This window comes from Pollicipes pollicipes, unplaced genomic scaffold (genome assembly GCF_011947565.3).
Source record: "Pollicipes pollicipes isolate AB1234 unplaced genomic scaffold, Ppol_2.1 Scaffold_7231;HRSCAF=8579_pilon_pilon_pilon, whole genome shotgun sequence".
Taxonomy (NCBI): Eukaryota; Metazoa; Arthropoda; class Thecostraca; order Pollicipedomorpha; family Pollicipedidae; genus Pollicipes; species Pollicipes pollicipes.
The window spans coordinates 27,008,365-27,021,418 of record NW_023597034.1 but is presented as its reverse complement, the minus strand read 5'-3'; the positions used below and the strand labels follow the sequence as shown (position 1 = coordinate 27,021,418).

At 56.3% G+C, this 13,054-nt stretch overlaps 1 pseudogene; it reads left to right on the top strand.

Moving 5' to 3' along the window:
- The first annotated feature begins 55 nt into the window (after positions 1-55).
- Positions 56-12,094, top strand: LOC119109923 (1,4-alpha-glucan-branching enzyme-like; annotated as a pseudogene).
- The last annotated feature ends 960 nt before the right edge of the window (positions 12,095-13,054 follow it).

The following is a 13,054-nucleotide window of genomic DNA, read 5'->3' as shown; positions in this document are numbered from 1 at the left end:
CGATGCGAAGCGACGCATTGGAGAGGAGCTGAAAGGGGGCTGGGTTAGGGCCAGTGGGGAGGTGCCGCATGAGTGTTAAGTGAAGAGGGGTGTGTTCAGGGACGTGATGTAATTTGATAGAACAATTAGCTGGGGTGGTTAGCCCAACGCGGTTGTATCTCATGCGGAAATGTGACGCCTGAATTAAGCACGAAGGTGCATCAGTGGTGTTGACATTATCTATTTGTGTTTTGAACACATTCGCCAGGCTTTGTTTTTGGTTTCGGAGGATTGGCAAGTGCGCGCTTTTGTGGGACCATTCCAGTGGACATGATGTTTTTGGGACAGCAACACTGATGTTATGGGCAATGTTGTCAACCAGGGATCAAATATGGACATTTTTCTGAAAGGTTGATGTTCTCTCACTTCAGGTATTTCACTCAGGTAATCTCCCCACCCTTTCAGTCAGGCCTTTTGGAGGGAGAGGGGTTAAGCTGCTTTTGATAGCCTCATTTGTGTTTTCACCCTCTACTCCTACATATGCACACTTGAAATGCATTTGGCTCAAGTTTTAACATGGAGAACCCAGATAATAATCTGCACTGGTTTTTAAGTGAATCCTACCAATGATATTAGGAATGATTTTATGTGGACTTGGCCATGACAGAAAATGTGACAAGCAAGCTGCACTGTCCAGCCCACCATTTTTGGGTTATGCCAACAACCCATTTAGCAGTCAACTGGTCCTGAGTGTGCATCAGTACCAGTGTCTAAGATTCCTAGAGTTATTCTGCTTCCTCAACAGCCCTGTCTTTATTAAAAGCCAGGGCCAAGAATATGACTTATGGCATGTAACCTGTAATGGTGTCTGTGGGGTACAATGGATGGCACACAAGTCTTGTCTTACAGAACAGGCTGTGTATATATGCTTAAAGTAGGTCACAGTGTCTTCAATTTTTACCAAAATTGCTAAACTTTCCCAAAAAGGACTGATTTGTGAACAAGGTACAAAATTCTGATCATAATTGGCTGTGTCATTACTTTGGGTGCCTGTTTTTGTGTTCTTGTCATGACTGTGTGATACTTAATGGTCTTTGCCACTAAATGGCTGCACAGCACTGTGCATAGCAGGGTGTCTGATCCTAATACTGGTGGAATAAATGAACTTGGGTATCTAATAACATAACAATGTTATTTTCACCTAACAGGTACCATTTGTATGTAATGGATTATTTTAGTCCAGAATTGTATAACTGAGACATTTTTTAAGAGTTATACATGTTATCCAGTATTTCTATCCAGAGTTAACACAAATGACATTCCTATTCAATGTTGGTGGCTGAAGCCCTGCTTGCCTAAAATAGGTCAGGGATATTTACCTATATGTCATATCTCCCCTCTCTGTTGGATATGAGTTGGTACTCTGTTCCACCAGTGGAGGTTGAATGATCATTGATTTGTACATTTTGAGGTTGAGAAAATGCGTCAGTACTGGCTCTGCCTCTGAAGATGTCTTCCCTAACAGCACCTGCTCTCTGATCCACCCATCTGGATGTGTTTGCTTTCAGGCTCTTCAGTTTGGATCAGTCATCAGCACAAGATGTCTCAAGCAAGTGGTGATTGTTCCTCAAGTCCTCCACAGCTAAATCTTTTGCTAGAGAGAGATCCATACCTCAAGTTACATGAGGGAGAAATCAAGAGAAGGTAGCGATGACTGTTACATGTTGGATGCTGCCATCTCAATGGCCTTTTGCCTTGTTCAATCAATAGATAGGCTCCTCAGTAGTAAATGATGTGTTTTCGCTGTGCTTTATATGAAGGAAGGCTGCTTAAGTCCATCATTTCTAGCATTATTTTGCTGATACCATGCTCACTTCACTCCTGCTGTGCTGTTTTCCACTGCAGAGCCAGCTGGAAATTGCACTGCCTGTTTTGTGCTGTTTTGTTGATGTCTGCTCTCCTGACTACCTGACAGCCAAAGTAACTGTGCTGATCCTGTGACCTGCCTGATACAGTCCACCCCTGTCAGGTATGCGGAGTTCAGCAAGCTGCTGGCCGGCATCGACGAGCATGAGGGTGGGCTGGACCACTTCAGCCGCAGCTACGAGCGGTTCGGTATGCACGTGGACCGCGACGGCTCGGTCACGTGCCTGGAGTGGTGTCCGGCCGCCGAGGCGCTCTACCTGAAGGGCGAGTTCAACAACTGGCAGCTGGCCGAGTTCCAGCGCCTGCCGTTCGGAAAGTGGCAGCTGACGCTGCCGGCGAAGAACGCCATGCCTCCCATTGCGCACCTCTCGCAGGTCAAGGTACGACTCTCCGGCGTCTCACGGTGTCCGTGGCTGGTCTGGGCACTGGTCATGGCCTGGGTCGAGACCGAGCCGCCGCCGTTGGCTGCGCCCGGCGGGCTCTGGCACACGTCATTACCACACCGCTCTCCGGCAGCTGGTGGTCAAGACCAAGTCGGGCGAGTTTGTGGACCGCCTGTCGCCGTGGGCGACGTACGTGAAGCCGCCGCCGACCAAGGACCTGGGGATCGCCTACAATCAGCACCTGTGGAACCCGCCCATCAAAGAGGTGCGCGCCGGGCTGCGCGGTGCTGCGTCTGCCCACGCCGAGCCACAGTGTGTGCTCCGCAGGGTCACCCGTCAGCGTGTGTGGCGTGCGCTCGGCCTTCCGATTGGGAAATGCGATCAACATACTGTCCGCTCTCGGACGGAGGGGTTTCAGTGCCGCCGGGGCCTGCTCGCTGCAACTGTACCTGTCCGGTGTCGGTGTTGTCCCCGCCAGGTGGTGTCCCGTGCGTTACGCCTGTCCTCGTGTTGATGCGAACCCCGGCGCCTTTCCGTTTGCCGCGTCCTGACGCGAGGCTGCGCGGCCGCCGGCAGCGCTACCAGTTCCAGCACGCCCGGCCGCGCCGGCCGGCCAGCCTGCGCATCTACGAGTGTCACGTGGGCATCGGGACGGCCGAGCCACGCGTGGGCCAGTACACCGAGTTCGCCCGGAACGTGTTGCCACGCGTCGCCAAGCTCGGCTACAACGCCATCCAGCTGATGGCCGTCATGGAGCACGTCTACTACGCCAGCCTTCGGCTACCAGGTCACCAGCTTCTTCGCCGCGTCCAGGTGAGGCACCGCTAGGCGGCTGGCGGCACGCGTGCGTGACCGTGGAGCGGCGGCCGTGTCCCTGGGAGGTGGCGGGTGTCTCCCTGGAGATCGGGCAGCGGCGGGCGTGTCCCTGGAGATCGGGCAGCGGTGGGCGTGCCTCTTGAGATCGGGCGGTGGCGGGCGTGTCCCTGGAGATCGGGCAGCCGACGGGCGTGTCCCTGGAGATCGGGCGGCAGCGGGTGTGTCCCTGGAGATCGGGGCTGCGGCGGGTGTGTCCCTGGAGATCTGACAGCCGACGGGCGTGTCCCTGGAGATCGGGGAGCCGGCGGGTAGTGTCCCTGGAGATCGGCAGCGGCGGGGCGGTCCCTGGAGATCTGGCGGCGGCGGGTGTGTCCCTGGAGATCGGGCGGCGGCGGGCGTGTCCCTGGAGATCTGGGCAGCCGAGCCCCCGGGCGTGTCCCTGGAGATCTGGAGCCGACGGGCATGTCCCTGGAGATCTGGGAGGGGTCCGGGGTGCGGTTGTCCCTGGAGATCGGCAGCGCTGGGCGTGTCCCTGGAGATGGTAGGCGTACCCCTGAGATCGGGCAGCCGTTGACCGGTGTAATAAGTACGGGACAATCGCGCGCTGTGTATGGTATTTGTGAGGACGTTATGGGGTCTTTTTAGTATCTTTGACAACAACAGTCGAATTATCATTGAGGATATGATATCCGTGAATACGTTTACCAGAGTGTTTTTTTACGTAACCTCAGCAATAGCAGCCGAAGTCGTTTTACGAGAGCCTGAGGCTCCCAGGGATGATTGCTGCCCTCCTTGCGTAGTTCATTTCTATGGTATGTGCCGTGCTCGCCGCCAGCTCGGGCACGCCGGGCAAGTGCCGTGCCATCTTTGCCAAACCTGTCATGCGCGCGGCGTTCCAGCCGCTACGGCACCCCGGAGGAGCTGAAGCAGCTGATCGACACGGCGCACAGGGCTCGGTATCTACGTGCCTGCTCGACGTGGTGCACTCGCACGCCTCCAAGAACGTGCTGGGACGGTCTGAACGAGTTCGACGGCTCTGACAGCTGCTTCTTCCACGGCGGCTCGCGCGGCGTCCACTCGCTGTGGGATTCGCGGCTCTTCAACTACAGCAGCTGGGAGGTGCTGCGCTTCCTCCTCTCCAACCTGCGCTGGTACATGGAGGAGTACCGCTTCGACGGGTTCCGGTTCGACGGAGTGTCGTCCATGCTGTACCACAGCCACGGCATCGGCCAGGGTGAGTGTCCGATCGCTGGCCGGCGTCGGCTCAACGGCGGACGTAACAGGTGTGGCTGGAGTGGACATGAGGTGTGGACGATTTTGGCTCTTATAGCTATGTATATTTGCCAGCCAGGCTTTGATATTGTCGCTGACATTGCCCTGCCCTGCGCTGGGGCCGCGCCGCGCGGCTCAGCCACGCTGTCTTGTTCGAATCAAACTTAGGCGTTATGTCTCCGAACATTGGGCGTGGAAGTAAACGTTTGGACTGAAAGAGGGGCCCTTGTTTCGAAGTTTACGATGTTTCCGTTGGGGTGCCCGTAGTGTAGTGGTTAACGCGTCTGCATTAACCACTGCGCGTCTGAGAAATCAGAGGTACGGGGTTCGATCACCTGAGAGGCAGGCGACACCATGTAGCTTCAGCAGGCTGAGTGCGTCATAAAGCCCCAATGACGCAAACGCGATGTTTCCGTTATATTGGCCCGTCTAAGCATGTCTGATAGGCTTGCACGAATAGCTATATTTAATACGCGCCCGGGCAGCCGGTTGGATACCCTTTGCTCGAGTGAGTGTCAGTTTGACCCCCTGAGATCTCAGAACTAGAGAGCTAGAAACACCCAGTTCACAGGTGTGTTTGGCCAGTACTGTGACCTCACTTGGGTCAAAGTTTGAGGTTCCTAGGTATGACCTTCGGTCAAATAAGTTCAAACCCCGGGTTGGCGTCCAAAGAGCCCCGGAATGTAGACACACGTTCTAAGCAAGGGGTCACATGCTATTTAGGTCAGTGACCTTGCCTGACGCTACCGAAGGTCACGGTGACTCAGATTATACTAGACTGATTTGAGTTTTCCATTGAATAGGTGACAAAGATTACAATAGGCGTTATGTTCCTAAAACAAAAGTGCTGACCATGGTAATTTTAGGTCAGTGACCTATTCCTGACCTTAATAAGTCCATGGAGTATGTATAATTCGGTTCTCGTTATCAATAAATTCGAAATGAGCACCAGAAACTACACCGTACAGGCAAGCCCTAGAATAACAAAACAGGTTGGTTTTGGCCTAAGTCTGACCTTTATACCTAGCCCCAGGTCAGAAGACTTTGTTCATTCAATTGTTGTGTTGCCTAAGACAGTATCTCAGTGATTGTGGCTTCCTCTAATACTTCGTTGTTGTATCAGATTGAAAGATTCCCTTGAAATTAACTTCGCCGAATCCATGACCTGACGTTGACCTACCGTAGGTCAGTGACCTTCCGAACTACACCAAAATGTTTGACACCAAACCATCCGCTATTCATTTGTCTACAGCATGCAAAAATTTGGCGCGACTACGACGCGCCGCTCGGCCACCATTCCGGAAAATCTCCGGGGGCAAATTAACCCTCCACCCATCATTAGCAATGATGGTTGGTTTTGACCTTATTCTGACCTCCATACCTAGCCCTAGGTCAATCGAATTTGTTCATATTAAAATTAGAACGATACCACCTCTCCTCGGCTAGGACCCGGCGGGAACGTTAATACGACCACCGCGTATGTCTGCGCGGAGGAAAAGAACGGGGAGGCTCGGAAAGCAGTGGTCAGCATGTCTTAGTGTCATGTCTTTCAATGTGCAATTTAGTATCGCTTCAAAGGTACCGTAATTTTGTAATGATGTTGATAGCCGGAGCCGGCGTGGCCCAGCATCACCCCGCCGCCCGCGTGCGCAGGCTTCAGCGGAGACTACAACGAGTACTTCGGCCTGGGCACGGACACCGAGTCGCTGGTGTACCTCATGCTGGCCTGCCTACATGACCCACAAGTTCTACCCCGAGTCCACGACCATCGCTGAGGTCAGCAGGCGCGGGCCGAGGCGTCGACGCCGACCGTCTCTGTGGGACGGCGCGGGTGGCTGATGGCAGCGCTGGCGAGCGCGCGGGAGCTGTCGGCTCGCGGGCCGCTGGCGAGCGCGTGGGAGCTGTCGGCTCGCGGCCGCAGGGAGCGCCGGGAGCTGTCGGCTCGCGGGCCGCTGGAGCGCGCGGGAGCTGTCGGCTCGCGGGCTGTGTCAGCTGCTGCAGAGGTCAGGGCTCAGGGGCAGCCGACTTGTCGGGGTGCACACGGTCGGTCGTCATCATCGCCTTGTACACCAGGCGGTGACCTTAGATTGAGTCCGGCCCCTCCCGCACTCTGTGTGCGTGTGGTGCGATGTTTCCAGCCGGCGCACGTCTGGGCCCCGACGCCTCCTGTACGCCAGCTCTGTTTCCATCGGGCAGGATCTGTCCGGACTGACGGGACGTGCGGTATGCCGCTCCTTTGTCGCCCGGTGCAGCGAGGCCTGTCCTGACTCGTGTCTGCGCTGTCCATGCAGGACGTGTCTGGTATGCCGGCTCTCTGCTGTCCCGTGGAGCAGGGTGGCACGGGTTTTGACTACCGTCTGGGAATGGCCATCCCCGACAAGTGGATCGAGCTGCTGAAGGAGCACCCCGACGAAAACTGGGACATGGGCAACCTGGTCTTCACACTCACGAACCGTCGCTGGATGGAGAAGACAATCGCCTATGCTGAATCTCATGATCAGGTCCTTGTTCAGGAATATGCTGGCTTGCATGCTTGAATTCTCAAGTAATATTGTGTGGTTCTTTTATTGCTTCAGCTCGATCCCTTTAGCACCTCGTATTGGAATGCGTCTTCACCGACCGCCGTCTGTCCGCCACACCACCCGTACATGCCATGAAATCGATCCACGCCGCCCGTACATTTGTTGCACGCGCACGATGGGTTCCGGGCTGAGATACGCGCGTGTCAGGGGCTGGCCGGCGGTTGTCTTCGGTTGGGTGAGGCACATTGTCATTTGTGTCATCTGACACAGTGCAAGGGTGAGTCCGATGGTACTGTGAGTCAGAGTAGGCGGGGGGGGGGGGGGGGGGGGGGGTGGGTCCAGCTTAGCTGGTGATGTCGTTTGAATCGGTGTTTGATCTCATCGTTGTTCTGTGGGAAGTCTGACCGGATTGCGCCTCCTGCAGGCGCTCGTCGGCGACAAGACCATCGCGTTCTGGCTGATGGACAAAGAGATGTACACGAACATGTCGGTGACGAGCCCACCAATCTGATCATCGACCGCGGCATCCAGCTGCACAAGATGATTCGACTGCTAACGCACTCTCTCGGCGGCGAGGCGTATCTCAACTTCATGGGTGCGTAGCTGGGCGACGCTGATGTCCTTGCCTGCATTTTGAAATGTTTTAGATGTTTAGCAGCATGATGCTGACACGATCGCCATATATTTTCTTGACAACGAAAAGGGCAGATGGGGTGCCTTACTACGTCACTTACGAAGCACGACCTGAACGGGAATTGAAGCTGTGGAGGCCGGAGTAGCTGCTGTGCCTTCGCATCGCGTAACATGCCGCTTCTGCACGATCGCAGGCAACGAGTTCGGCCACCCGGAGTGGCTGGACTTCCCACGCATCGGCAACAACGACTCGTACCACTACGCGCGCCGCCAGTGGCACCTGGTCGACGACACCATGCTGCGCTACCGCATGCTCAACGACTTCGACGCGGCCATGAACCATCTGGAGGCGCGGCTGGGCTGGCTGCACGCCGACCCGGTCAGTGTCTGGGTCTGCTCTGCGTGACGTGCTGACCCCGAGACACGACCCAGACACCTATAGCGACGTGTGTCGCTACTCAAACCTGCCCCCCCCCCCCCCTCTCCCCAGCTGTAACAGTCAATGTGTGTCGTAATTTGGGCAAGCTGGTCACACGGGTTATGGCATCGGCTGCTGCACAGCAATTTGGTAGCTTTACTGCACGAGTGAGATCGACAAGACCGCGTTTGAACAATGGCATTGGACACATACCTCTGGAGGCGTACCTGCCGCGCTGCTTTGTGTTTTGATTGGCCCACAGCCGGCCAGTGTCGTTGGCGTGCGGTGTGACCGTGACCTGACCTTGACTCCGACGGGCCGGCGGCCGCTCCCCCTCCTGATCCTCTCCAGTTCCGCACCGGGCGAGTGTTCGACAGCGCCGACCTCCACAACCCGGTCCATATCCAAGTAAGCTCGAGCAGCGGCCGTCTGGACTCGGTGACTCCCTGCGCTCGTCGGGAGGGTGTGTATGTGTGGGTGTATGTGTGTGTGCGTGTGTATGTGCGTGCGTGCGTACGTGCGTGCGTGCGTGCGAGCGTGCGTGCGGGTGTGGGTGCGTGTAAGTGTGTGAGGGTGTGGGTGTGAAAAGCAGCGGACTGATGTACATACATTACCACATGTTTATAGATTCACCTTTTTTGGTATAGTGCAGATCATTACATTACATGCTAGCAAGAGCTATTTCCCGTGCCTGTGCCTGTGACTTACCTGCCCTCATACCCAGCCTCCGCAAGAAAGCAGACGTCAAGTTGAGCAAATATTGCATCTAAGCGTTACTGGGACTGGTCTGGCCGGGAGTCGCTCTGAACATGAATGCAATAAATGCTTACCGATCCTGGTCGTAAGGCCTCGATCGCGTCATTACGTGACCCGTTGCCATGCCGATGTCGGTTATGGCGTCTCCTTTTCGAGTTATGATAATTCTCTCGTGTTCCGGTGCTGTTTTCCGGTAGTAGTACCTGCATACGAAAGCAAGCTTTTCTGGATAATTGTGTTGTGATAGCATCCAGCTACACAGTGTGTTACTACAACTTTCTAGTGTCACGAATAGGAATTATCAATTCTTGTGGTGTATCCAAAAATGCTAATAAGGACCATCTGCTTCACGTTGCATAAAATATTACCTTTTTCTTGAAAGGGGCGTTGAAGCCCAAGGGCTGGCATTTGCCGCAAAAACTGTGTTAGAGAAGTCTTCAGTTATGGCACGAGCGGATCTTGTATTGTATTCCTTGGTATGTTTTCCCACGCACCAGCACAGTGTATCGACCCTCCCAGTGGCGGGACATTCCCCCCCCCCCCCCTGCCCTCGAGCTGTTGGTCGGCCTCTCTGACCATGATCGGACCCGCAGGCATACGTTAGCTGCAAACATCAGGACGACAAGGTGGTGGTGCACGACCGCGCCGGCGTCGTGTTCGCCTTCAACTTCCACACCAGCAAGTCCTTCACCGGCTACAAGGTGGCTGGCCGCCCCGCGTTGTCGCGTGCCGCTCCTGTCGCGTCCAGACGCCACCGCTTGGGGCTGGAGCTGTGCTCTGGGGTGGGGCGGTCGGTGACCTGACCTGCCGATCTCCCCGCCCGTCAACCGAGCGAACGCGCGGACGTAGCCCAGTTACAGCAAGTGCGATCTGTTTGGCAGTTCAGACCGGTCATCACAGATGGCTCTAGGTCTGCCGTGCGTTTGACAGACGTGCTGGCTACGCTGTTTTGTTAGCGTACGTTTTCAAATCGCGTTGTGTTTCCCCCTGTTCATGAATCACGCCTGCATGGATATCCCTGGGGTTTGCCAGATCTAGCGAGCTATCTTTCCATTCACCAGGTGGGCGTCGACGTGCCCGGATGTTACCAGATAGTGCTGGACACAGACCGGGCCGAGTTCGGCGGCCACAACAGGGTCGATCCCAGCACCAAGTTCTTCACGCTGGACGAGGGCTACTGCGGGTCGGCGCCACTCGATGCTGGTGAGTCGGCTGTCCGCAGCCAGCGGCGCCGCGCGCGCCAGGTGGCCCGACGTGTGGCAGACGTCACGTGCAGCCGTCAGCTGTCGGGAGTGCGGGATGATGTGATGACGGTAGCATGCGTCACGTTTTGTTGAACAGTGTTGTTTCAGTTGGAATGGTTGAACACGGTTGAAATGAAGGAATCGTGTGATACCCACCGACAATGCGGAATCTTTTTATGACAGTCATCTGGTCGCAGACGGCCGCACATTGTGTTTTATTGCGGGTTAGAGTATTCGGGTGTGTAATGTAGGCAGGGGGTGAAGTGAAGATGCTGAAGCGAGTGTTCCAAATTTGTATGGTGTTCTGAACTGAAATAGCCATCTTGAAGGTCTGCGCAGTTCACAGCCCTGCCCGTCTTAATACCTAAACCCGTCTAGTTTCGGGGGCGACACGCCCGCGAAGACGTGCAGACTATTTCAGGGAGGATATTCCAAGGCCACCCAGGCATTCATGACGCCATAATCACGCTATTCAAACTCTGCCATTCCAATAACCATGCGGTGATCAAGGCCAAGAAAATGTAATTGTCGAGTCCTTAATATCTGACGTTTGGGAGCACGAATTTTAATTTATAGCGGCCGTCAATTGGCTCTCAAACAGTGTTGTGCAAAGCACGATGACGTCATCAAACAAGGGTGCATGGAGGAATACATCTACTACACAAAGAAATTGTGCTGTGTAGAGCAGTCTTTTCCATTTCAGAGTATACCAGTGATTATAAGTTAGTTTGTTTCACCACATTTAATGCTTGATTCAACATCTTCAAATGGGGAACATTCCCTTAAAATTCATTCGTAATGGGTCGCAAAAGACAAACACTCAGCGTCGTGAATGTTCAGAATCCTGCAAGTGCCGACGCCCTCGGGAATGCGGCTTGTGATGTGATTTGTCTCCTCTCGGCCTGTGTGATGGGACCAACTGCCGTGATTCAGTATCCAGCTGCACCCCCAATCGTCTCATTGTCGCCACGTGTACCTTCCCAGTCACATCTGTCCCCCACTGTAGCCACATGTACCTTCCCAGTCACAACTGTCCCCCACTGTAGCCACGTGTACCTTCCCAGTCACAACTGTCCCCCACTGCAGCCACGTGTACCTTCCCAGTCACAACTGTCCCCCACTGTAGCCACGTGTACCTTCCCAGTCACAACTGTCCCCCACTGTAGCCACGTGTACCTTCCCAGTCACAGCTGTCCCCACTGTAGCCGACGTGTACCTTCCCAGTCACTCAGCTGTCTCCCACTGTAGCCACATGTGCCTTCCGTCACTTAACTGTCCCCCACTGTAGCTGCGTGTACCTTCCAACCACTCAAACTGTCCCTCACTGTGCGATGTGTACTTGCTTAAGCTCACCCCGATAATGTCCCTAAATGTCGTCACGTACCTCATGCCACTGCCCCACCACCACTCGAGTGTCCCTCTCTGCCGCCAGGCATACCTGCCCAGCCACCCGACCTCCCGCGCCTCCTCCGGGTGTACCTGCCTTGTCACCTGACCTTCCGCGCCTCCTCCAGGTGTACCTGCCCTGTCACCTGACCTCCCGTGCCTCCTCCAGGTGTACCTGCCCAGCCACCTGACCTCCGTGCCTCCTCCAGGTGTACCTGCCCAGCCACCCGACCTCCCCGCGCCTCCTTCAGGTGTACCTGTCCTGTCACCTGACCCTCCCGTGCCTCCTCCAGGTGCACCTGCCTGTCACCTGACCGCCCGCCCGCGCCCCCTCCAGGTGTACCTGCCCATCCACCTGACCTCCCGTGCCACCTCCAGGTGTACCTGCCCTGTCACCTGACCGCCCGCGCCTCCCTAGGTGTACCTGCCCTGTCACCTGACCTCCCGTGCCTCCTCTAGGTGTACATGTCCATCCACCTGACCTCCCGTGCCTTCTCCAGGTGTACCTGCCCTGTCACCTGACGCGCCCGCGCCTCCTCCGGGTGTGGCCTGCCCTGTCACCTGACCTCCCGTGCCCTCCTCCAGGTGTACCTGCCCTTTCACCTGACCGCCCGCCCGCCTCCTCCAGGTGTACCTGCCCTCTCACCTGACCGCCCGCGCCTCATCCAGGTGTACCTGCCCTGTCACCTGACCGCCCACGCCTCCTCCAGGTGTACCTGCCGCAGCCGCGCTGCGCTGGTGTTCGCCCGCTGCGACTGAGCTGCCAGCGGAGACGCCGTGTCTGGCGCGCCGCGGGAGCGCAGCCTAGGCGGAGACCGCCGCGTCTGGGCGCCGCGGGAACGCAGTCTGAGGCGGAGACGTCGCGTCTGGCGCGCGGGGAGTGCAGTCCTGAGCGGAGACGCCGCGTCTGGCGCCGCGGGAAACACAGCCTGAGGCGGAGACGGCCGCGTCTGGCGCCGCGGGAAAACGCAGCCGGAGGCGGAGACGTCGCGTCTGGCGCCGCGGGGAGTGCAGTCTGAGGCGGAGACGTCGCGTCTGGCGCCGCGGGAAACGCAGCCTGAGGCGGAGACGCCAGCGTCTGGCGCCGCAGGGAGTGCAGCCTGAGGCGGAGACGCCGCGTGACGCGCTGGAACGCGGCGTGGCAATACGACGAGCTGTGTGACGTGCCTGGCGCAGGCCGGCGCGCAAACGGAGGCCATGGCGGGCTGTGCGGGGATGGGGTAGTCGGGGGCGGTGCTCTAGCCGAGGTAGACGAGGTGTATGGCTCGAGGGACGCGGCAATCATGTTACTTTGTAGGGGTTGTGTGGTTTTATTATGTACCTGTATTGGTCAGATCTGAAACAGTAACAGTTTACGTTGTTGCGATATGACGCCCGACGCTTCGGACCCGCTAATAAGCCGCTCAGGTGCTTGTAATACTCTTGTAGGGTGGACCACGTCGTCGAATAAATTGTGGGCGGCATTCCGTTTTCTTTTGAGCTGCCTCATCATTTTTAGGATAGCAGGCTGCAAGATGAATCACGAACGTAACGCTCTGTAATCTCGATGTCACGGTCCCACCTCATGGCGATGGAGTCTCGCCACACGTATCGGGCCCGTGTTTACCTTTGATAGCATTGAGAACGGCATGACGGGCCGTGCTATCTGCGGAGGAGTCTCGCTCATGTCGCCATATCTGTGCAGTCAGTACGATAGTGCGACGGCGTGCTTCGAGCGTT